Here is a 26,455-nt window from a genome sequence, read left to right as displayed (position 1 = left end):
CGGATAGATACGAGGATGAAGAGGAAGACGATGGTTATCCCAAAGTCAATTCCACCCTGATGATTTTTGCTGATGTTGAGAGCAAGAGTCGATTGAAAGTTATCAACAGAGAAGTGAATATGGTTGCTCCGACAACAACGACCGCATACCTAAAATGGTCAAAAACAGCCATCACATTCGACCAGTCTGATCACCCGGCGCATATAGCCACTCCTGGGAGGCAAGCGTTGGTGGTCGACCCAGTAGTCGAAGGCACTCGACTGACCAAAGTGTTAATGGATGGTGGTAGCAGCCTGAATATCCTTTATGCTGAGACCTTGAAGGGGATGGGCATTTTGATGTCCAAGCTTAGTGAAAGCAATATGAGCTTTCATGGCATCATCCCTGGAAAGAAAGCCGAATCACTCGGCCAGATCGCCCTTGACGTGGTTTTCGGTGATTCCAAGAATTACCGTAAGGAAAAGTTGACGTTTGAAGTTGTAGATTTCCAGAGTGCTTATCATGCTATTTTGGGTAGGCCTGCCTATGCGCACTTTATGGCTCGACCATGTTACGTGTACCTCAAGCTGAAGATGCCTGGCCGCAAAGGTGTGATCACAGTCACTGGTAATCGGCAGAAAGCAGAGGAATGCTTCCAGAAGGGTTCCAAAATCGTCAATGCACAGATGGCAGTAGTTGAATTGCAGGAGTATCAGAAAAATGCAGATCCGAGTGATTTGTTACGGGCCAAGAAGCCTGCCACAGACTCTGCATTTCAGTCGTCTGGAGAAATGAAACCGATTCATATTCACCCGACCGATCCCAATGCTGCACCGACTCATATCTCAACAACGCTCGACAGCAAATAGGAAGAAGCGCTCATCCAGTTCCTCCGTGAGAACTGGGACATATTTGCATGGAAACCTTTTGACATGCCGGGTGTACCCAAAGGACTGGCTGAGCATCGTTTGCGTGTCGATCCGAAGGTAAAACCCGTCAAAGAGCATCTTCGACGGTCCGCCGTGTAGAAGAGAAAAGCAATTGGCGAGGAAGTGGCTCGACTCCTAGCGGCAGAGTTCATCCGAGAGATCTACCACTCCGAGTGGCTAGCCAATGTGGTCATGGTCCCTAAGAAGGACAATTCACTTCGTATGTGCATTGATTTCAAGCATATCAATCGGGCCTACCCGAAAGATCATTTCCCTCTCCCCTGCATCGATCAGATTGTTGACTCGACTGCGGGGTGTGAGCGCTTGTCTTTTCTAGATACATATTCCAGGTATCATCAGATCCGACTGTATGGTCCCGATGAAATAAAAACAGCTTTCATCACCCCATTTGGGTGCTTTTGCTATGTCACCATGCCATTTGGTCTCAAAAATGTCGGCGCCACATTCATGAGGATGATTCAGAAGTGCCTGCTCACTCAAATCAGCCGGAATGTGGAAGCATATATGGATGACATTGTGGTCAAGTCACGTATAGGTTCCGACCTGCTGACCGACCTCGCAGAAACCTTCGCCAACCTGAGAAGATATGATATCAAGCTTAATCCATCGAAGTGCACATTCAGAGTCCCAGGTGGAAAGTTACTCGGTTTCCTCGTTTCCGAACGAGGGATCAACACGAATCCAAAAAAAGTTGGTGCCATCCTCCGAATGAAACGCCCCGTGCGTGTGCATGACGTTCAGAAGCTTACTGGTTGTTTGGCCGCCTTGAGTCGATTCATTTCTCGTCTCAGTGAAAAGGCTTTACCACTTTACCAATTGATGAAGAAATATGATTAGTTCGAGTGGACTGATGAAGCTGACGCAGTGTTTGCAGAGCTCAAAACCCTGCTTTCCACCCAGCCGGTGCTTGCTGCGCCAATCAGCAAAGAGCCTTTACTGCTTTAGATTGCAGCCACTGGACAAGTTGTCAGTACAGTACTCACGGTCGAGCGGGAAGAAGAAGGAAAAGCTTATAAAGTTCAGCGCCCAGTGTATTATCTCTCTGAAGTTTTGACTCCATCCAAGTAGAGATATCCACATTATCAGAAGCTTGTTTATGGAATCTACATGACCATGAAGAAGGTTACACACTATTTCTCTGATCACTCCATTATAGTCGTCAATGATGCACCATTATTGGAAATTCTGAATTACAGAGATGCAACTGGTCAAGTGGCAAAATGGGCAATCGAACTCCTTCCATTGGATATCAAGTTTGAGGCAAAGAAAGCTATCAAGTCCCAAGCAATTGCAGACTTCCTCGCCGAGTGGATTGAGCAGCAACTTCTGACTCAAGTTCACTCGGAGCATTGGACCATGTTCTTTGATGGCTCCAAGATGTTGAATGGTTCCGGCGCTGGGTATTATTGGTATCCCCCCGTGGAGACAAGCTCAGCATCGTTCTCCAGATTCATTTTGATTCCTCCAACAATGAAGCTGGATATGAAGCACTTTTATACGGGTTGCGTATGGCCATTTCACTCGGCGCCCGTCGTCTCATGGTCTACGACGACTCAGATTTAGTGGTTAATAAAGTAATGAAAGAGTGGGATGTCAGGAGCCCGACTATAACTGGTTATTGTAACGTAGTGAGAAAGTTGGAAAAGAAGTTTGAAGGGTTGGAGCTTCACCATATACCTCAACTGAAAAATCAAGCTGCATATGAATTGGCAAAGATAGGATCCAAGAGAGAGACCATTCCTAGCAATGTGTTTTTGGAACATATTCACTTGCCTTCAGTTCAGGAAGATCCTTTCACTAAAGAGCCCCCACAGCCTAAGAGTGCCACAGATCCGACTGAAGTCGATGTTCTAGCCGTGGTCGACTTGATCATGGAGGTTTTGGTTGTCACTCCTGACTGGACAGTGCCATACATTGCATACATTCTTAGGAAAGAACTTCCAGAGGATGAAGAAGAAGCTCGACAAATCATCCGTCGATCCAAAGCATTTACTGTGATAAGAGGGCAGTTGTTCAGAGAAAGTGTAACTAGAGTCAGCCAGAAATGCATCACGCCAGAAGAAGGCCGAATGATATTAATTCGGGGACCTGTGGTCACCATGCGTCCTCCCAGAACATCGTGGCCAAAGCATACCGAGCTGGATTTTACTGGCCTCATGCCAATGAGATGGCAAAATAAATAGTAGACAAATGTGAAGGCTGCCAGTTCTACTCTAACATGTCCCATAAACCCGTGTCAGCTCTGAAGACTATTCCACTCGTCTGGCCTTTTGCTGTCTGGGGATTAGATATGGTCGGACCTCTGAGGACTGGCAGAAGTGGCTTTACTCATGTGCTCATAGCAGTCGACAAGTTCACCAAATGGATTTAAGCCAAGCCCATCAAAAACCTTGAAGCAAGTACAAATGTTAGCTTCATCAGAGAATTATCATTTAGATATGGTGCTCCGCATAGCATCATCACTGATAATGGGTCGAACTTTGATTCTCACGAGTTCAGGGCCTTCTGTGCTTCCCAAGCCACTAGGGTCGACTATGTTTCAGTCGCCCACCCTCAGTCGAATGGACAAGCTAAAAGAGCAAATGGATTGATTCTCGAAGGACTGAAACCCGGATTGATGCGTGACCTCAAGCATGCAGCAGGTGCCTGGGTCGATGAACTTCCATCAGTACTTTGGGGGTTGAGGACGACTCCAAATCGATCGACTGGCCGGCTGATGACCCACAAGTGTAGGGGATGGCAACAGCTTTCAAGGGTAGAGTATTCAACCCAAATTTATTGATTCGACACAAGGGGAGCCAAAGAATATTCTTAAGTATTAGCAGTTGAGTTGTCAATTCAACCACACCTGGATAACTTAGTATCTGCAGCAAAGTATTTAGTAGCAAAGTAGTATGATAGTAATGGTAACAGTGGCAAAAGTAAAGATAGCAGTATTGTAGTGATTGTAACAATGGCAACAGAAAAGTAAATAAGTGAAGCAAAATATATGAAAAGCTCGTAGGCATTGGATCAGTGATGGATAATTATGTCGGATGCGATTCCTCATGTAATAGTTATAACATAGGGTGACACAGAACTACCTCCAATTCATCAATATAATGTAGGCATGTATTCTGAATATAGTCATACGTGCTTATGGAAAAGAACTTGCATGACATATTTTGTCCTACCCTCCCATGGCAGCGAGGTCCTAGTGGAAACTAAGGGATATTAAAGCCTCCTTTTAATAGAGTACCACACCAAAGCATTAACACATAGTGAATACATGAACTCCTCAAACTACGGTCATCACCGAGAAGTATCCCGATTATTGTCACTTCGGGGTTGTTGGATCATAACACATAATAAGTGAGTATAGACTTGAAAGATAGGATCAAGAACTCACATATATTCATGAAAACATAATAGGTTCAGATCTGAAATCATGGCACTCGGGCCCTAGTGACAAGCATTAAGCATAGCAAAGTCATAGCAACATCAATCTCAGAACATAGTGGATACTAGGGATCAAACCCTAACAAAACTAACTTGATTACATGGTAAATCTCATCCAACCCATCACCGTCCAGCAAGCCTACTGTCGGTTTCAAAACCGGCGGATCTCGGGTAGGGGGTCCCGAACTATGCGTCTAGGCAGATGGTAACAGGAGACCAGGGACACGATGTTTTTACCCAGGTTTGGACCCTCTCGATGGAGGTAAAACCCTACTCCTGCTTGATTAATATTGATGATATGGGTAGTACAAGAGTAGATCTACCACAAGATCATAGAGGCTAAACCCTAGGAGCTAGCCTATGGTATGATTGTTGTTCGTCCTACGGACTAAAACCCTCCGGTTTATATAGACACTAGAGAGGTCTAGGGTTACACAGAGTCGGTTACAATGGGAGGAGATCTACATATCCGTATCGCCAAGCTTGCCTTCCACGCCAAGGAAAGTCCCATCCGGACACGGGACGAAGTCTTCAATCTTGTATCTTCATAGTCCAGGAGTCCGGCCAACGGTTATAGTCCGGCTATACGGACACCCCCTAATCCAGGACTCCCTCAGTAGCCCCTGAACCAGGCTTTAATGACGATGAGTCCGGCGCGCAGATTTGTCTTCGGCATTGCAAGGCGGGTTCTTCTCCAAATTCCATATACATGTCGAATAGTGTCCGGCTTCTGGTGAATGTTGCGCTCCTTGGCTTCTGCGCTCAATAATGGCCATCTTCCATGTGTCAAACGAATGCGAAAAGCCAAGGTGTTTTTTTATTTACCCCCCTAGCTACGCAAATGAGCCGCCCATAAAAGAGACGGGGATTTAGATCCAAATCACACCATCTTCCCTCCGCGAGCATTCATCAGAGCGCATTCGACAAAGATCCATTCCATCATGGCCAGTCGATGCAGCTCCTCATCTCGCCCCCTCCCCCAACCCTCAGCCTGGAGATTGGGAGAGATGCTCCGTCCCGCACAGCGAGCTAGTGGTGCTTCAAGCCAAGGGGCTTCTCCCCCCAGCCTACATGGTCCCAGTTCGAGCCGGGCTTGCCACCTATAATGGTGGAGAGCAAGCGGAGAGCGTCCCCAATCCCTCCAAAGGAGAGCGGGTATGCCTTGTCCCTTATTTGATAAGAGGGCTCGGATTTCCAATTAATCCGTTTCTCTGGGGGCTCCTGGAGTTCTACGGCCTCCAGTTGCACAACCTTACGCCTGCCTCCATATTGCATATTGCGGGCTTCGTTGCCCTTTGCGAGCTGTTTTTGGGCATCGAGTCTCATTTCGCGCTGTGGAAGAAGCTGTTCTGCCTTGTGCCCTGTTCTCAGGAGGGGTCGATATATCAAGTGGGCGGAGCCGAACTATGGCGCATCGCCGAGACCAGATATCTATCCGGAACCCCAAAGAAGGCATCCGAAGACTGGCCTTCGGAATGGTTTTATATAGAAGATGTCCCCCTGCCGGACCCTGTTTGGATCGGCCTCCCTGAGTTCAATAATGCTCCTCTGAAGAAACGCCTAAGCTGGCGTCCACGGAGCCCTCAGAAGGAAAATGGCAAGGACTTCCTGTACCTGATGAGCCGGATAAGGTTGTTAGCTCATTTCGGACTGACCATGATCGAGGTCATGGACACATGCATTATGCGGGGGGTGCAGACGCTTCAGTATAGAGGCCACCCCATGTGGGATTTCAACGGGGAGGACGACACCACTTGGTGCGGTCGTAAGGGGCCGAATCGGCTGCCGCTCTAATAAAGATCTTGTCCGCTTTGTACAAGGGAGAAGAGGAGGAATTCCTCCGCGTCAACCTACGGGGCGGATTTTCTATGTACAATCCTCCAAGCTGGGTAAGCGGACACTTTCACTCGCCCATCCGTTTCATATTCCCATAGTTAAGTATTCAGTCTAGCAATTTCAACGCAGGAGCTACGCCAGGCTGTAAAGGAGATAAACAACCCTCCTCCACAACCCGAGGACCCGGAACGGTCCTTCGACCCGGACTCCCAAGAGGACCCGGACTTATCTGTGGAGCTGATCGATGGGGTGTTTCATCAATTGAGAAAGGACAACACCTTAGTGGCCATTACGGCCAATTATCCCGGACTACTTCCAGCCTCACAAGTAACCGAGACCGAAGTCCCGGTACTTTTAAGATGATCCACCCGTGCTTATTTTTGATCACCGTATACCAACGGCGTTTTTGCAGGGGAAGTCCTTGAGGCGGAGGGCCGAGCCTACAGTGGCTAGCCAACAAGGAGCATCAAGGCCCAACAGGCTGAAAAGAAGTGCGGTCCGGATTGAGACACCGGCACAACGGTATGGTGCGCAATTTAATTCCCAGGGTTTATTCCCTCAAGGTATACTAACGCTCGTGCTCTCTTTAGGAAGAAGAGCGCTCGCCGGACTATATCCGGAGAGGTTGCCAATCGTGCCTCCACCGGCCAGGCTTCAAGGCCGGGTCCGGAAGCAGAGGCGAACACGAGGCGTGCACCGGGCGCTCCTCCGACAGAGGATGTGGACGGGATGTCTGCCACCAATTCCGAGGTGGAGAGTGCCATGAACCACAGGCGTCGCCGGACAGTTCTTCGTGACACTTGTTTCTCCCCACAGGCATTGGATGCCTTCAATACGGGAGATGCGTACCTCCGTGCCGCTCAAAATGGACTAGCCAGAGCCACAAAGCAGTATGTAAAAGACATACGGGTGAGAAAATTTGATGGTTATATATGCCAGTAGCCCCCGAGACTTGAAACAGTTAGAATAACTGATTTAAGGATCATTTGTTATGCAGGATCTTACAGAAAAGAATACCCAACTGTCCCAGGAGCTGGAAGAGTGCAAAGCCCAACTTGAGGCCGCACTAGACACGGCAGGGGAGGCCAAGGAGACCCCCTCTGGTAATATATGCTTCGAAAGATAAGTATGTTGTGAAGTGCGGCATGTGTGCAAATCTGACAATAACAGTGCAGATGGCGCCGGAGTGGATCCGGACAAGCAACAACTCTTGCGCCAGTTAAAGGCTGGCGAGAGTGTGCTTACGAGGGTGAGGCAAGAGAAGAATAAGCTCCAAGATGCCAACACCCAGCTGGGCGAGGAACTAAAGGATGTTCGTGCTCAGCTGTCGGACTCCGTGAAGGAGAATCGGCGGCTTCGACGAGGAATTTTTAGTAAGTGCTTGAACGAACTTCGAAAAAGAGTTCGGCGAGGAAGTCGATTGAAAGAGTTATGTCTGTAGGTATGTTGACAGGTCGGCCTGTAGAGGAAATGCCCGGTTCTACGGGTGACCTTCTTCCCGAGCTCTCACAACTGCACGAACGAGTTCGGCAGGTAATGCAAGGCGTCGCCCAGGCCCTATGGCCATCCGTCTCCATGCCTGAAGGCCTTGGAGAGCTTGCAGAGAAGCTGAAGGGAGCGCGGCGGCGCTTACAATTATGGAAGATATCGGCCTGTCGTCAAGGTGCCAGGGAGGCCTGGACCATGGTGAAGACGCGGTACACGAAAGCTGACCCAAACCACATGTCCGAGGTCGGACCTGTAGGGCCTGATGGGAAGGAGATCCCTGTGAGTTTAGTGTACGGCCAGGTAGAGTTGGCCAACAAGTATTCCCAACATGACTGTAAACTAGACAGCCTGTTGGATGGTATTGAAGAGGAATATACCCAGTCAAATTGACTATGTAATTTAAGATGACATGTAAAATGCCTTCTAGCCGGATTGTAGATCGTTTGTCATGGCGGACCTTTTCGCTTTAACCTCTGGACCCAATAGTCCGGAGTGTGTCCGAATACCCTCTCGGTTATGTAAGAACCGGGGCATGCGTGGAGACCAGGCATAGGGGTCATTAGTGCTTGAACAGACAAGTGCCCAACTAGTTATGTTATATTACATGGTTAGTAAGAAACATCTTCCAGGGAGAATAGTTCCGTTAGGGGTTCCTTTCCCTGGGAGGCATGCCCTAAAGTGCATGTCCGGACTGCGAAAAAAGCAGAAAAGCATCCGGGGGAGGATAAATAAAAGAGTGAGAAATAATCTTTGAGTTCACCGACCGAATATTCCCTTAAGAACGCTAGCTTTCGGCTTCACCCAGTCTGAGGTACACATCTGGCTGACCCGGCAGTAACAATCGCAGAGGTGCTCCCTTTACCGCCTAGCCGAACAATCGGGAACGTAGGGGTAAGCACAGGAGCCAGGCAACCCAGCTTGGCCAAAACTTAAGTCATATCGATGCATATAATGGTGAATAAAAGGTACATGCGGAAGTGTGACACATGTGTTGGGCATGAGGCCCGTATAAACAAGCTTCTGTTAAAGAAGCCCCCAGGTATAATGAGCGCGGATAGCGCGTCAATTGTGTGTGAACAAGGCGCGAACGAGCCCTTAAAGGCTGTAAGAGAAAGGGAGGGAGAAGGAGAGAAATTTAAGACAGCTAATGTGTAAAAAATAGACAGAGGAAGGAGACGAACACAGAGTCCGGCGCTAGGCATAGAATCTTCGGAGACAGGCTGCGTTCCATGGGTTCGGCTCGAGTCGGTTATCCGATGCATCTCGTAGATGGTACGCTCCACCAGTCAGGACTTGGTCAATAATGAAGGGACCTTCCCATTTGGGCTTGAGTTTGTCCTTTTTCTTGTTCGGTAGGCCTAGAACTAGCTTGCCCACATTGTAAGTTTTGGCCCGTACTTCTGTGCTTTGATATCTTCGAGCCTGCTATTGATAGAATGCGGAACGGGCTTTTGCCACGTCATGCTCCTCCTCTAAGGCGTCCAAACTGTCCTGCCGATCGAGTTCGGCTTCTCTTTCTTCGTACATGCGCACGCGAGGTGAGTCATGAATTATGTCGCAGGGCAGAACTGCCTCTACGCCGTATACCATAAAGAATGGTGTGAATCCGGTGGTACGATTCGGCATGGTCCGCAGCCCCCAGAGTACGGAGTCGAGCTCCTCTACCCAGTGTGTGTTAGATTCCTTGAGGGACCGCACTAATCTGGGTTTGATGCCACTCATGATTAGACCATTTGCTCGCTCGACTTGACCGTTAGTTTGTGGGTGATAGACTGAAGCGTAGTCGAGCTTGATGCCCATGTTTTTGCACCAGAGTTTGACCTCGTCGGCCATAAAGTTCGTGCCGTTATCAGTGATGATGTTGTGGGGGACGCCGTAATGGTGTACGACCCCTGATATGAAGTCTATCACCGGTTCGGATTCGGCCGTCTTAACAGGCTTGGCCTCTATCCATTTGGTGAATTTATCCACCATGACCAGTACGTATTTTTGCTTGTGGGTTACTCCTTTAAGGGGTCCAACCATGTCAAGCCCCCAGACCGCAAAGGGCCAGGTGATGGGTATAGTTTGGAGGGCGGTGGGTGGCATATGGCTTTGGTTAGCAAAGAGCTGGCAACCGACGCATCGTTGGACTAAGTCCTGAGCATCTGCCCGGGCCGTCAGCCAATAAAACCTTGTACGGAAGGCCTTGCTTACAAGGGCCCGGGCTGCAGCGTGGTGCCCGCCGAGTCCGGCATGAATTTCAACCAGAAGATTTCGCCCTTCCTCTTCGGAGATACACCTTTGAAGGACTCCGTTGGTGCTTTTGTTATAAAGCTCTCCTTCATGGACTTTATAGGCTTTAGATCACCGCACTATGCAGCGTGCCTTGTTTTGGTCCTTGGGAAGTTCCTGCCTAGTTAGGTAGGCTAGGAATGGTTCTGTCCACGGGGCAATGACTGCCATTATTACGTCGGCTGAGGATGTTACTTCGTTGGCAGAGCCTCCCGTTGTGTCACAATGTTCGGTGTCGGGCAGTGCGGTTGGGTCTGGGCTGTTATTTCCGGATTCCCCTTCCCATAATACGGATGGCTTGAATAGCCTCTCCAAGAAAATGCTGGGGGGACTGCATCGCGCTTTGCACCGATGCGTGCCAAGACGTCTGCTGCCTGATTGTTTTCCCGGGCTATATGGTGAAATTCGTGCCCCTCGAACCGAGCTGACATTTTTAGGACGGCGTTGCGATAAGCTGCCATTTTCGGATCCTTGGCATCAAAGTCTCCATTTATTTGGGATATCGGGAGGTTCGAATCCCCACGCACCTCTAGCCGTTGGATGCCCATGGAGACTGCCATCCGGAGACCATGTAGAAGGGCCTCGTATTCGGCTACGTTGTTGGAGTCCGTATACATTATCTAGAGTACGTATTGGACTGTATCTCCTGTTGGGGACGTCAGAACGACGCCAGCCCCCAGACCAGCTAACATTTTGGAGTCGTCGAAGTGCATGATCCGGTTGGAATATGTGTCGTACTCTTTAGGGAGTTCGGCTTCAGTCCATTTGGCGACGAAGTCAGCCAAAACTTGCGACTTAATAGCTCACCGTGGCTTATAGGTTATGTGGAACGGGAGGAGCATAGTGGCCCATTTGGCAATCCGGCAAGTTGCGTCGCGGTTTTTTATGATATCGTTAAGAGGTACTTCAGAGGCTACTGTTATCGAACACTCTTGAAAGTAGTGTCGCAGCTTCCGGGATGCCATAAACACCGCGTACGCTATCTTTTAATAATGCGGGTACCGTGACTTGCATGGAGTGAGGACAGTGGACACGTAGTAAACTGGTTTTTGAAGGGGGGATTTGTGTCCGTCCGTTTCTCGTTCGACGACGAGCACTGCGCTTACAACTTGATAAGTTGCCGCAATGTATAATAGCATTGGTTCGCCGATGTTAGGCGCGGCCAGGACCGGGTTTGTTGCCAATATGGCTTTTATTTCTTCGAGTCCGGCCGTGGCGGCATCCGTCCACTCGAAGTGTTCGGTGCGCCGGAGGAGGCGATAAAGGGGTAATGCCTTTTCTCCCAAGCGGGAGATAAAGCGGCTTAGAGCCGCCATGCATCCAGTCAATTTTTGTATTTGTTTGAGGTCCTTTGGAATATCCAATTGTGACAGAGCTCGGATCTTGGCTGGGTTTGCTTCAATTCCTCTACCGGATACAATGAAGCCCAAGAGCTTTCCGGCTGGTACGCCGAAAACGCATTTTTCCGGGTTAAGCTTGATGTCATATGCTCGGAGGTTATCGAATGTGAGCCTCAAGTCGTCTACTAGAGTTTCGACATGCTTGGTTTTGACGACCACATCATCTACGTATGCTTCCACTGTTTTGCCGATCTGGTTTGCCAGACATGTCTGAATCATGCGCTGATATGTTGCGCCGGCGTTTTTGAGCCCGAAGGGCATTGTGTTGAAGCAGAATGGGCCGTATGGGGTGATGAATGTCGTTGCGGCTTGGTCTGGCTCTGCCATCTTAATTTGATGGTAGCCGGAGTATGCGTCGAGGAAACACAATGAATCGTGTCCTGCGGTAGCGTCGATAATTTGATCGATGCGGGGGAGGGGGAAGGGATCCTTTGGGCAAGCCTTGTTGAGGTCCTTGAAATCGATGCATAGGCGCCAGGATTTGTCCTTCTTTGGTACCATCACCAGGTTTGCTAGCCAGTCCGGATGTTTTATATCTCTGATGAATCCGGCCTCCAGTAGTTTGGCTAGCTCCTCTCCCATGGCTTGTCTCTTAGGTTCGGAGAAACGCCGAAGAGCCTGCTTGACAGGCTTGAATCCTTTTAGGATGTTTAGGCTGTGCTCGGCCAGCCTGCGTGGGATTCCTGGCATGTCTGAAGGGTGCCAGGCAAAAATGTCCCAATTTTCGCGTAGGAATTCTCGTAGTGCGGCGTCTACATCAGGGTTTAATTGCGCCCCGATGGAGGCCGTTTTTGTAGGGTCCGTTGGATGGACTTGGAATTTGACTATTTCGTCCGCCGGTTTAAAGGAGGTGGACTTGGATCTTTTATCGAGTATCACGTCGTCCCTGTTCACCATGGAGCGCAGCGCAGTCAGTTCCTCGGCCGCTAGGGCTTCGGATAGTGCCTCAAGGGCCAGTGCGGCTGTCTTATTTTCGGCGCGGAGTGCTATGTCCGGGTCACTAGCAAGAGTGATGATTCCGTTGGGTCCGGGCATTTTGAGCTTCATGTACCCGTAATGGGGTATAGCTTGAAAAATTGTGAATGCCTCTCGCCCTAATAGAGCGTGGTATCCGCTGCTGAACGGGGCCACTTGAAACGTGACCTCCTCGGACCTGTAATTATCCGGCGTGCCGAACACCACATCCAGTGTGATTTTTCCTGTACAGCATGCTTCCCGACTGGGGATTATTCCTCTAAAGGTTGTGTTGCTTCGCTCAATGCGGCTCCAGTCTATTTCCATTTTTCGAAGGGTTTCCTCATAAATGAGGTTCAATCCGCTGCCACCGTCCATGAGTACCTTGGTAAGGCGAAAGCCGTCCACTATTGGACTGAGGACCAATGCGGCTGGTGCTCGGGCTGTTCGGAATTTAGGTTCATCACTGGCATTAAAGGTAATAGCCGTGTCACTCCATGGGTTTATTGTTGCTACTTGGTAGACTTCGGCAAGGCTGCGGAGTGTTCGTTTCCGCATATTATTTGATGCGAAAGTCTCGAAGACTGTTAATACCGTACTGGTATCCCTGGGCTGGTGCTCTGTGAATTCTGGAGTTAGAAGCTCCTCGCCACTTCTGGCCACCTGCCGGAGTATCCAACATGCTCTAAGGCTATGAGTTGGTGTGGCGCCCTCTGTACTATGAATTTTACAGGGTCCATTGAGCCATCCCTCCAGTACGGTTCCATGCCCTATAGAGGGTTTTTGCTTTTTGGTGTTTAACCCAGGTGTCTGGCGATAATGCACCCTTTTATTTCGGACTGGGGTTGTATTCAGGGCCGGATTGTCCCAAAATTTTATTTCGGTTTTCCAGGCGCTTTCCATCGCACAGTACTTTCATACTATGGATGCCAAGTCGGCGAAGCGTGTAATTTCACGGCGACTTATGGCGTTGAGGATTCCGTTGTCCGTGCAATTATTGCAGAAGAATGAAATTGCATCCTCCTCGCGGCAGTCCTCTATCCTGTTCATAACCAGGAGGAATCTGGCCCAGTAATGGTGTACTGTTTCTGCGGGCTCTTGCTGAATTTGGGATAGATCCCTTATATTTGGGTGGGCGGGTGGAATTAAATCCGGAACCTCGCCCAATCTGAGACTCAGGGGCCAAGGAGTTTCCGAACTCGGAAGCTTGGGTTCTTGGATGTTGTCCAATGAATCTAGCCCGCTGCCTGACTTTAGATTCAGGGCTTGAGTGACGTCCTCCCCTCCGCGGATATCCGGCTTGGAGGGATCGGGAATCCGGACATAACTAGTCCTTAAGATAGATGAAGGCTTGCCGCAATGTTCCTCCACCACTGCGACGTGGTGGGTGACCTGGGGAGAGTTAATCTCTCTCGGATCGGGTTTAAGCCCAATCTAATCGTAGTCTGTAGCGACTCCCAGGGCGGCAATGCGATCCAAGAGCTCGTTTAAGGAAGAGAGCTCCATCGGATCTAACTGCTCGGCAAGTTTCGAGTTGACATGGAGATTGCTTTCGATGACCCGAGAAGTCATCGTCGGCGCGGCGGCCGAACAGGCGGTCATAAGAAAACTGCCAAGCCGGAGGGTTTGGCCGATAGCCAAAGCTCCTTTTGCAACAGCACCATTTTTAAAGACGGGATGAGGCATCCTTCCAGATGGCGATGGCACAGCGGAACTCTCAATGAAAGCACCAATGTCGGTGTCAAAACTGGCGGATCTCGGGTAGGGGGTCCCGAACTATGCGTCTAGGCGGATGGTAATAGGAGACCTGGGACATGATGTTTTTACCCAGGTTCGGGCCCTCTCGATGGAGGTAAAACACTACTCCTGCTTGATTAATATTGATGATATGGGTAGTACAAGAGTAGATCTACCACGAGATCAGAGAGGCTAAACCTAGAAGCTAGCCTATGGTATGATTGTTGTTCGTCCTACGGACTAAAACCCTCCGGTTTATATAGACACCGGAGAGGGCTAGGGTTACACAGAGTCGGTTACAATGGGAGGAGATCTACATATCCGTATCGCCAAGCTTGCCTTCCACGCCAAGGAAAGTCCCATCCGGACACGGGACGAAGTCTTCAATCTTGTATCTTCATAGTCCAGGAGTCCGGCCAAAGGTTATAGTCCGGCTATCCGGACACCCCCTAATCTGGGACTCCCTCACTCTGCCGAACACATAGTAGATGACTTACTTGCACACAACTCGTTATGAACATAATAGTAGATATGAATCATGGCACTGGTGGACGATGAAAGTTCATAGAACATCATCTTGACGATGGGCGGATAATCCAAAACCTAACTCTCAGTTAGATGTCATCACCCATCACCGTCCAGCAAACCGATGGATTACTCCACGGATCAGCACATGAAATTGTGAGAGAGGTTGATGATGACAATGTATCCCTCTCGGAGCCCGTTGGACTCCAAATCACCCTCCGAGGCAGGGCTCGTGCGTCCGTATCGTAAAATGCGATGAAACTTCCTCACTGATGTTTTTTCTCTGCGAAACGGAATATATGGAGTTGGAGTTGAGGTTGAGGTCGGTGGAGCATCAGGGGGCCCACGAGACAGGGGGCGCGCCCAGGGGGAGGGGCGCGCCCCCACCCTCGTGGACAGGGTGTGGCCCCCCTGGCCTTCATCTTTTGCCGGTATTTTTTATATTTTCCAAAACTTATCTCCGTGGATTTTCAGGTCATTCCGAGAACTTTTGTTTCTGCACAAATATAACACCATGGCAGTTCTGCTGAAAACAGCGTCAGTCCGGGTTAGTTCCATTCAAATCATGCAAGTTAGAGTCCAAAACAAGGGCAAAAGTGTTTGGAAAAGTAGATACGTTGGAGATGTATCAACTCCCCCAAGCTTAAACATTTGCTTGTCCTCAAGCAATTCAGTTGACAAACTGAAATTGATAAAGAAAAACTTTTACAAACTCTATTTGCTCTTGTTGTTGTAAATATATAAAGAAAGCATTCAAGGTTTCAACAAAGATTATGAACTAACCACATTCACAATAACACTCAGGTCTCATGTTTACTCATATCAATGGCATAATCAGCTAGCGAGCAATAATAATAAAACTCGGATGACAACACTTTCTCAAAACAATCATAATATGATATAACAAGATGGTATCTCGCTAGCCTTTTCTGAGACCGCAAAACATAAATGCAGAGCACCTTTAAAGATCAAGGACTGACTAAACATTGTAATTCATGGTAAAAGACAGTCAAGTCATACCCAATATAAACTAATCGTAATACATGCAAATGACAGTGTGCTCTCCAACGGGTGCTTTTTAATAAGAGGGTGATGACTCAATATAAAAGTAAATAGATAGGCCCTTCGTAGAGGCCAGAGGGAAGCAGGGATTTGTAGAGGTGCCAGAGCTCGATTTTAAAATAGAGAGATAAATAACATTTTGAGCGGCATAATTTCACTGTCAACACAACAACTATGAGATGGCGATATCTTCCATACTACATGCATTATAGGCGGTTCCCAAACAGAATGGTAAAAGTTTATACTCCCCCACCACCAACAAGCATCAGTCCATGGCTTGCTCGAAACAACGAGTGCCTCCAACTAACAACAATCCTGGGGGAGTTTTGTTTAATTATTTTGATTTGCATTGATCTTTTTGATCATGGGACTGGGCATCCCGGTTACCACCCATTTTCTCGTGAATGAGGAGCGGAGTCCACTCCTCTTGAGAATAACCCACCTAGCATGGAAGATACAGACATCCCTAGTTGATACATGAGCTGCTCGAGCATACAAAACATAATTTCATTCGAAGGTTTGGAGTTTGGAACATACAAATTTACTTGCAATGGCAGGTAAATACCGCATATAGGAAGGTATAGCGGACTCATATGGAATAACTTTGGGGTTCATGGAGTTTGGATGCACAAGCAGTATTCCCGCTTAGTACAGGTGAAGGCTAGCAAAAGACTGGGAAGCGACCAACTGAGAGAGCGACAACAGTCATGAACATGCATTAAAATTTATCAACACCGAGTGCAAGCATGAGTAGGACATAATCCACCATGAACATAAATATAGTGAAGGCTATGTTGATTTTGTTTCAACTACATGTGTGAACATGTGCCAAGTCGAGTCACTCAATTCATTCAAAGGAGGATACCGTCTCATCATACCACACCACAATCATTTTAATAGCATGTTGGCATGCAAGGTAAACCATTATAACTCATGGCTAATTAAGCATGGCATAAGCAACTATAGTCTCTAAATGTCATTGCAAACATGTTCATTCATAATAGGCTAAATCAGGAACGATAAACTCATCATGTTTACAAAAACAAGAGAGGTCGAGTTCATACCAGCTTTTCTCATCTCAACCAGACCATTATATATCGTCATTACTGCCTTTCACTTGCACGACCGAATGGTCTGTATAATAATAAGAGTGTACATGCATTGGACTAAGCTGGAATCTGCAAGCATTCATTTCAAGAGAGAAGACAAAGTAATATGGGCTCTAAATTAAATCAACAATAATGCATATGAGAGCCGCTAAACATTTTCAATATGGTCTTCTACTCTCGACCCCCAAAGGAAAGAAAAGAAAAATAAAGCTATTTACACGTGAAAGCTCCCAACAAGTAAAAGAAGAACAAGAAATATTTTTGGGTTTTCTTTTTAATTATTACTACAGGCATGGAAATTAAACTAACTAATTTTCTTTTTGGTTTTTTCATAAGGTTTATCAAGCATACAAGAAGAAAACTAGAAAAAGAATTTAAACTAGCATGGATAATCCAATGAAAGAGTATGAGCATCAATGACTATAATAGTGTGTGAACATGAACGTAAAGTCGGTGAGAAATACGTACTCCCCCAAGCCACTGGTGGAAAAAAGGCCTTTGGTCGCGGTTCGCAACTGCCATTAGTCGCGGTTGCGCAACCGCGACCGACCGGGCGCGACTAAAGCCCCCCCCCCCTTTAGTCGCGGTTGCTTAAGAACCGCGACTAAAGGCCCGTCCACGTGGGCGCCAGGTGGCCGTCGGGGCGGAGGACCTTTAGTCGCGGTTCTTCTGGCCAACCGCGACTAAAGGCCGCCGCAGGTTTAGGGTTTTAGCCCCCCCCCCTAAACCTCCCCCTTAAACCTGTTTTCTGTTTAATTTGTATTGTTTTATTTCTTTTGTGCTTTATTTTAATTTAGAAGGAGTTTCATATATTCTACGGTACTACATACATGCATATGAATGTACAATTTCAAATAAATTTGAAATTAGAACCGAAAAGAATTCAAGAGGAATATACAATATATATTCAATATCATCGGATGACCATATACAATTTTGAACAAGTTTCCATACATGATTTAATGCATATAAAGTTCTACGTCCTCGTAATAGTGTTCTCCTTTAGGATGGAGGACTTCCCTGCTGAACCATCCAGCTAGTTCCTCTTGAAGTGGTCGGAAGCGAGCTTCTGGACTAAGCATCCACCGGAGGTTATTCCTCTTAGCATTGGTATCACTCGGAACCCGCTCAGAGGTGTATCTCCGGATCATCTCACAGACATAGTATCCACATAGATTGGTCTCCGGTGGCTGAATATCCCCAGCATTCTTAGCCTTTAACATTTTGAATTCTAGCTCTTTTTTGAATTCACCGACCTTTGTATCTACGAACCGTCTCCAAACCCTACGAGGCAAAGAAAATTAAATGAACAAGAGAGTTATTAATTAGTTACTTGATATTAGGAAATGAACGAAATAGGCCGATCGATATAGAGCGCAAATGAATGAAAATAATTACTTCTGCAGCATTCTTCTCATGCCGCCCCAAAGCTTTGGATCCATATTCACAGAGTCGTGGACGAGACATTCTGAGGTGTTAACTTTAATTACTAGCAGAATCCAGTGGAACCTGCGGACACGATACATGCACAGTACGTCATGCATAACTCATCGATTAGCCGGCCACATACCATGCATGGAGTAAACAAAAGAGAATGTGCTCAAGACAGAAACACTCACTCAAAATGGTAAGGAAATAGAATATCACTTTTGAGTTCCTGCTTTGTAAGAAACTGCCACAGGTCTGCCTCCACGTCGGCGGGGTAACGCTCCAACACATGTCCATTAACGATGTGTGGGTCAATGAACCCAACATCATGGATGTTCCTTACTCTGCATTCCTTAATCTTCATTCTGCATGTATAATAGCGGACACAACAATATAGTTAGGACATATATATAGTGCAGGCAATATGAACGAGATGGGGTAGAAATTAATAAATCACTTACAGAACGTAGCAACTGATGATAGATTTATCGAGCTCGCGCAGATTGAAAAGCTGGAACAATTCACTCAGTTCAATTTGTACATAGTAATGTTTGAAGTGATGCTCATGTCTAACTTCCGCATAAATATATTCTTTGGCGTTTTTATTTTTTATGTAACCCTTGTACCATTTCAGCAGACCTTTCATTTGTGGAGGTAGATCCTTTTCCTCCGCAGGCTCGACGAGAGGCCCATTCTTGACATATGTAATTACTACCTCCTTCACTGGCGCCTCATCAAGGCCTAACAGTTCACGAAGAGTAATACCTAAGTTGGCCGCTTGTTCTCTGGCACTCGTTACAGTCAATCCCTGTGCTGCCGCAGCTTGTATGATCTCGGGGTCATCTGGACAGAAGGCTTCCACTATAAGCGGGGCAATCGATTGTTTACTTTGTTCCCCGAGTTGGGCAACTTGTTTCCCGCTTTTTTTACTTTCGGCCTTCTCCCGCTCTTTGTTCTCCTTGAACATGAGTGCCTGCCTGCGAAGTTCACGTGCATAGTCGTTAGGCAGATTCTTCGCGGCTTGGGACGGTGTGCTCAAAAATGACTTAGCCCACTTCTTTTGCTCATCAGAAAATACTGGCTTGGGCTCGGGCTCTGTTTTCTTCTTGCAGTCCGCCTTCCATTTCTCCAAATCAGCAGCCGCGGCCGCGTCGACTTCCTCGGCACTACGTTCCCAAGGCCTTGTGGGGAGAGGCTTCAGTGATGGCTCCGGTACCTTTGTGGTCTTAGGTACATAAGGGTCCGGGTTAATAATCCAGGACTGCTTCTGCTTCTTTGCCGGAGGTGGATTGGGGGGCGGCGTCTGATCACCCGCCGGACGAGGACTGGGGGGCGGCGGCTGATCACCCGCCGGACGTTGTGGACTGGGGGGCGGCGTCGGCTGACGTGACGGAGGTGTAGGTGAACCGCCACCACCACCACCACCACCACCACCGCCACCGCCACCACCACCACCGTAGGGTGGTGGACTTGTTGTCCTTGGCGCCTCGCCTGGAAACTTGATAAACTTCTTTTGCCATAGAATGAAATGGCGCTTGACATCTCCAAGTCTTTTCTCCCCTTCAGGTGTAGCAATGTCAATCTCCAGGTCCTCAAACCCTTGGACTATGTCCTCCACCGTGACACGAGCATAGCCATCTTGAATGGGGTTGTTGTGGTGGAGTGCTCCAGGTAAACATGGTAAAGCACTGCCGATGGCTACCTTCATGGACATGTTCCCGATAGGATAATACAGATGACATTCTTTCATCTCCTTTATATCGTCCACGGGGTAGCGAGGAGGCTCCGATGAAGTAATTTCGACCACCAGAGGCTCCGGTGCAGTAATTTGGACCACCAGAGGCTCCGGTGGGGCCTCCGTGGAAGCCACGCTGCTTCTCCGCTGCTGGCTTCCGAGATCCGCTGGATGATCTTCATGCTGCACCCGAGCTGCATCTCTTTCGGCTACTAGTACACTCATGGTTTTCTTCATCACCTCCATTTCCGATGCCAACCGCGCCACAACATCTGCTTCCTGATCCATCTTTCTCTTACGGCTTCTGTAACCATACGGGTCATCGTTCTGGGGGAACCCTATTTTCCACGGAATGTGCCCCATGCCTCGTACACGTCCTCCGTGTTCAGGATTCCCGAGGGCTTTTGTCAGCGCGTCGTTCTCTCTGTTGAACTTGATCTTCCCCTGTTGAGCATCCCTCATTGCGTTAATAAGGGCTTGGGTGGGTTTAATTAATTTGCCCCGGTAAACACACTCCCCTGTCTCCGGGTTCAGCGTTCCCCCATGCCCGTACCACCAGCTTTTGGCCCTTGGGTCCCATCCCTCCGTACCTGGACGGATTCCTCGCGCCCTCAGCTCGTTCTCCATCTTCTCCCACCTAGGCTCCCAAAGGCGATACCCTCCTGGCCCCATAACATGATTGTACTCCTTCTTAGCCGCATTTTCCTTATTTTTTTCGATATTTGAATGAACTGCTCCGATTTCTTTTGCTTCACAAATTCTGGCCAATCATCTTTCAGTTTCTCATATTGTCCTTTGAAATCCGGAGTCTTGTTCTGCTTGACAAAGTCGTGGGCTAGATTTTGCTTGAATTTCCGGAATGCGTCGGCCATCTTATGAAGAGCGAACTGTTTGACTAGCCTCCTCCTCTCCTTGTTTTCCTCAATCTTGTTACCCTCCTCATCGAATTTGTTGTATTCCGGAGGTAGAGCGAAATGTTCCATAAGCTTCTTGAAGCAATCTTTTTTTGTTCTCTTATCGACAAAAGTGAAACCATCAATTCGTGCCTTCTTTGGCTCATTCCACTCCTGGACGGTGATCGAGACGTTGTCTCTAACAATGGCTCCGCATTGGCTGACAAACTTGGTGGCGTTCTTGCGGGGCTCCAGCGGCCTGCCGGTTGCACTGTCGACAACCTCGATGGTGCATGTTTCTCCTTGTTTCATCGTCTTGGTTGCGCCACGCTTTGACGACGTACTCGATTGTTTCGACGATCCGGCCGAGGGCTAAAATAAGAAAGAGTCGCGCGCGTTAGTACACACATATTTATTCAAATCAGTTAGTTTGTATCACCAGAGGCTCAATGTATATATATACCTCGGCGCCGGAGGTGGTTGCTACTTCCATTTGAAGATCGTCGTTTATCGACGTTTGTTCGGCATCATCTTGCTGACGACGCCCTTCATCTTCACCGTCAAGGTTCAGATAAGAAGAGATATCATCTTCTTCTTCTCCGGTCGGCACATATTGAATATCGCCGTTTATGATGCCGAAAATATGTGCTTCACCGTCCGGATCATAGTTGTCCATAATCGGGTCAGCTCTATCGTCCGCCATTATGTCAGTCCTGAAAACATGTAGTAAAAACAAATTAATTAAGTGAAGAAGGGGGGCGGTGGCGGTGGCGGTGGCGAAAGGGCGGTGGCAAAAGCCGGGGGCGAGGAAGGGGTGGGAGAGGGTGTCGCGGTAGAGCGCGAGACGGGGCGGCAGACGACGGCGTCACGGAGAGGGGAGGCGAGGACAACACATTTATTTTCTTTTCTTTTTCTTTTTAAAAAATGTTCTCCTTTGTTTATTTTCTTTTTCTTTTTCTTTTTTTATTTTCATTTCTTTTCCTTTCTTTTTCTGTTTCGTTTTTCTTTTCTTTTTTTGTTTATTGTTCTTTTTCTTTTTCTTTTTAAAAAATGTTCTCCTTTGTTTATTTTCTTTTTCTTTTTCTTTTTTTATTTTCATTTCTTTTCCTTTCTTTTTCTGTTTCGTTTTTCTTTTCTTTTTTTGTTCATTGTTCTTTTTCTTTTTCTTTTTTTTTACAAAATGTTCTCCTTTGTTTATTTCTTTTTCTTTTTCTTTTGTTTATTTTCATTTCTTTTCATTTCTTTTTCTGTTTCGTTTTTCTTTTCTTTTTATTAGACACAAAAAATTCTTCTTCCTTTTTTTCTTCTTTCTTTTTTCTTCTTCCTTTTTCCTTTTTCTTTCTTCTTCTTCTTCCTTTTTCTTCTTCCTTCTTCTTCTTCTGCCGGCGCACGGGCGGCGGGCAAGGGCAGGGCGGCGGCGGCGGGCAAGGGCGCAACGCACGGCGGGCAAGGGCAGGGCGGCGGCGGCGCTCACTGGGGACGGGGGCGGCGGGCAAGGGCAGGGCGGCGGGCAAGGGCAGGGCGGCGGCGGCGCTCACTGGGGACGGGGGCGGCGGCGCTCACTGGGGACGGGGGCGGCGGCGCGCAGGGCTTCGGCGTCGGCGTCGGCGTCGGGGCAGGGCGTCGGCGTCGGCGTCGGTCGGGGCAGGGCGTCGGCGTCGAGAGAGAGGAGAATGGGAAGTGGCAAAACTGCTAAGTGCAGTATATATAGACGCACCTTTAGTCGCGGTTGGAGAGAAGGACCGCGACTAAAGGTACCCTTTAGTCGCGGCCCGCCACACCAACCGCGACTAAAGGGTTTTGGCGCCGCCTCCGTCCCCGCGCAGAAAGACCCTTTAGTCGCGGCTGGGGAGGCGGGCCGCGACTAAAGGTACCCTTTAGTCGCGGCCCGCCTCCCCAGCCGCGACTAAAGGGTTTTGGCGCCGCCTCCGTTCCCGCGCAGAAAGACCCTTTAGTCGCGGTTGGAGATGCGGACCGCGACTAAAGGGTACCTTTAGTCGCGGCCCGCCTCCCCAACCGCGACTAAAGGTCTGTGCTAGAACTGGCGCGGTGCGGTGGGATGTTTAGTCCTACCTCACTAGCCGAGAGGCTTCGACAGTGGTTTATAAGCGCGGCTGTGCTCACCACTTCGAGCTCCTCTCAAATGCAGGCTTACGGGCCTATTCTGTCACTATGTGCATGTGGGCCTACTGGGCCTTCTGCGGGCCTGAATCCTGGCCCTTTAATGGGCTTCTAGTCGTATTCAGGCCGTGGTGGCCCAGTAGGTAGCATTTTTTTTTCCTTTTTTCTTACCCCTTGAAAAATAAAACTAATTCATTTTAAAACCCCTTGAAGGTTTGACAAAAGGTTTGATACAATAAATTATTACACATCATTTCTTCCCTTGTGTCCCTGCTTGCTTACGATTGTGCCGTATCCATGGAGCATCCTCATCATTTAACTTAATGCTTGGGTCGGTGTTCACTTTGAAGGGCGGAATTTCAGCAAACATATTATAATCTTCTGACATGTCTGTCTTGTCCTCCACTCCCACGATGTTTCTTTTCCCTGAAAGAACAATGTGGCGCTTTGGATCATCGCATGATGCACTGATCGTTTTCTTATCTTTCCGTTTCCTCGGTTTGCTACTCATGTCCTTCACATAGAAAACCTGAGCGACATCTTTCGCTAGGACGAATGGTTCGTCAAGGTAACCAAGATTGTTGAAATCCACCATTGTCATTCCGTATTGCTGGTCCACCTTTACCCCACCTCCTGTTAGCTTGAACCATTTGCACCGGAACAAAGGGACCTTAAAGGAGGGTCCATAGTCAAGTTCCCATATCTCCTCTATGTAACCATAATATGTGACCTTTTGCCCATTCTCGGTTGCTGCATCAAAGCGGACACCACTGTTTTGGTTGGTGCTCTTTTTATCTTGGGCGATCGTGTAAAATGTATTCCCATTTATCTCGTACCCTTGGAAAGTCGTTATAGTCGAAGATGGTGTCTTGGCCAACATGTACAGCTGATCTACAACATCATTGTCATTCATTAAATGTTTTCTCAACCAACTGCCGAAAGTCTCCATGTGGGCCTTCCTAATCCAGGATTCAGGCTTCCCCGGGTTCTCCGAGCGTAAAATATTCTTGTGTTTCTCAAAGTACGGAGCCACCAAGCTGGAATTGGTCAGTACAGTGTGGTGTGCTTCAGTCAGAGAATGGCCGTCCATACATATCGTTGATTTCCTTCCGATCGTGCCTTTTCCACTTAGTCTCCCCTCGTGCCGCGATCGAGGAAGACCAATCGGCTTAAGGTCAGGAACAAAGTCAACACAAAACGCAATTACCTCCTCATTTCCATAGCCCTTGGCGATGCTTCCTTCTGGCCTAGCACGGTTACGAACATATTTCTTTAATACTCCCATGAACCTCTCGAAGGGGAACATATTGTGTAGAAATACAGGACCGAGAACGAAAATCTCTTCGACTAGGTGAACCAGGAGGTGCGTCATAATATTGAAGAAGGATGGCGGGAACACCAACTCGAAACTGACAAGACATTGGATCACATCGTTCTGTAACCGTGGTAGAACTTCTGGATTGATTACCTTCTGAGAGATTGCATTGAGGAATGCACATAGCTTCACAATGGCTACTCGAACATTTTCCGGCAGGAGCCCCCTCAAAGCAATCGGAAGCAATTGCGTCATAATCACGTGGCAGTCGTGAGACTTCAGGTTTTGGAACTTTTTCTCCGCCATGTTTATTATTCCCTTTATATTGGACGAGAATCCAGACGGGACCTTCATACTGCTCAGGCATTCAAAAAAGATGACCTTCTCTTCTTTGGTCAGAGCGTAGCTGGCACGACCTTGAAACCATTCCGGATGCCGGTCATCAGGGTCTTTCAAACGTTGCTGGTCCTGCCGTGCTTCCTTTGTATCATTTGTCTTCCCATACACGCCCAAGAAGCTTAGGAGGTTCACGCAAATATTCTTCGTAACGTGCATCACGTCGATTGCAGAGCGGACATCTAGGACTTTCCAATATTCTAGCTCCCAGAATATAGATTTCTTCTTCCACATGGCTGCGTGCCCGTCAGCTCCCTTCGGAACTGATTGTCCGCCAGGACCCTTTCCAAAGATGACTTTCAAATCCTTGACCATATCAAATACCTCAGCACCAGTGCGTTCCGCAGGCTTCGGCCGGTGATCTGCCTTGCCGTTGTAATGCTTGCCTTTCTTTCTTACTGGATGAATTTTCGGAAGAAATCGACGATGCCCAAGGTACACGTTCTTCTTACAATTTGGCAAATGTACACTTTCAGTCTCATGTAAGCAGTGCGTGCATGCATTGTATCCCTTATTTGACAGTCCCGAAAGGTTACTAAGAGCAGGCCAATCGTTGATGGTTACGAAAAGCAACGCTCGTAGGTCAAATTCCTCTTGTTTGTGCTCATCCCACACACGGACACCACCCCACAGCTGTAAAAGTTCATCAACTAATGGCCTTAGGTACACATCGATGTCGTTGCCGGGTTGCTTCGGACCTTCGATGAGCACTGGCATCATAATGAACTTCCGCTTCATGCACAACCAAGGAGGAAGGTTGTAGATGCATAGAGTCACGGGCCAGGTGCTATGGCTGGAGCTCTGCTCGCCAAAAGGATTCATGCCATCCGTACTTAGAGCAAATCTTATGTTCCTTGCGTCAGCTGCAAAATCTTTGAACCATCTGTCGATCTTTCTCCATTGCGTTCCATCTGCGGTGTGTCTCAACTCCCCGTCCGACTTACGGTCCTCTTTGTGCCATCGCAACAACTTGGCATGCTCTTTGTTCCTGAACAGACGTTTCAACCGTGGTATTATAGGAGCATACCACATCACCTTGGCGGGAACCCTCTTCCTGGGTTTCTGGCCCTCAACATCGTCACCAGGGTCATCGCCTCTGATCTTATAACGCAATGCAGTGCATACCGGGCATTCATTCAAATTCTCGTATTCACCGCGGTAGAGGATGCAGTCGTTGATGCATGCATGTATCTTCAGAACCTCTAAACCTAGAGGGCAGACAACCTTCTTTGCTTCGTACGTACTGGCGGGCAACTCGTTATCCTTTGGAAACATATTCTTCAACATTTTCAGCAAGTTTTCAAATGCCGAGTCAGCTACACCTGCCTCTGCCTTCCATTTCAGCAAATCCAGTGTGCAGCCCAGCTTTTTCAGACCATCATCGCATCCGGGGTACAGCGCCTTTCTGTGATCCTCTCACATGCGATCCAAATTCTCCCTCTCCTTTTCAGTTTCGCAGCGTCTCCGTGCATCAGCAATGGTCCGACCAAGATCATCAACGGGATCATCACGTGCCTCTTCTTCACCTTCCCCTTCACCTTCAGCATCTTCCATGAAAGTATCACCGAAATGAGCAAGATAGCTTTCATCGATGAAATCATCCCCTTCTTCATCTTCTTCCATTATAACCCCTCTTTCTCCATGCTTGGTCCAACAATTATAGCTTGGCATGAAACCGTGCCGAAGCAGATGCATGTGAACATCTCTTGAGGAAGAGTAACCCTTCTGATTCTTACAGATAACACATGGACAGATAACAAAACCCCCCTGCTTGTTCGCATTAGCCACTACGAGGAAATCTTTCAAACCCGTAGT

The sequence above is a fragment of the Triticum aestivum genome, chromosome 6B (genome assembly GCF_018294505.1).
Source record: "Triticum aestivum cultivar Chinese Spring chromosome 6B, IWGSC CS RefSeq v2.1, whole genome shotgun sequence".
Classification (NCBI taxonomy): domain Eukaryota; kingdom Viridiplantae; phylum Streptophyta; class Magnoliopsida; order Poales; family Poaceae; genus Triticum; species Triticum aestivum.
Note: the sequence above shows the minus strand (reverse complement) of the source record.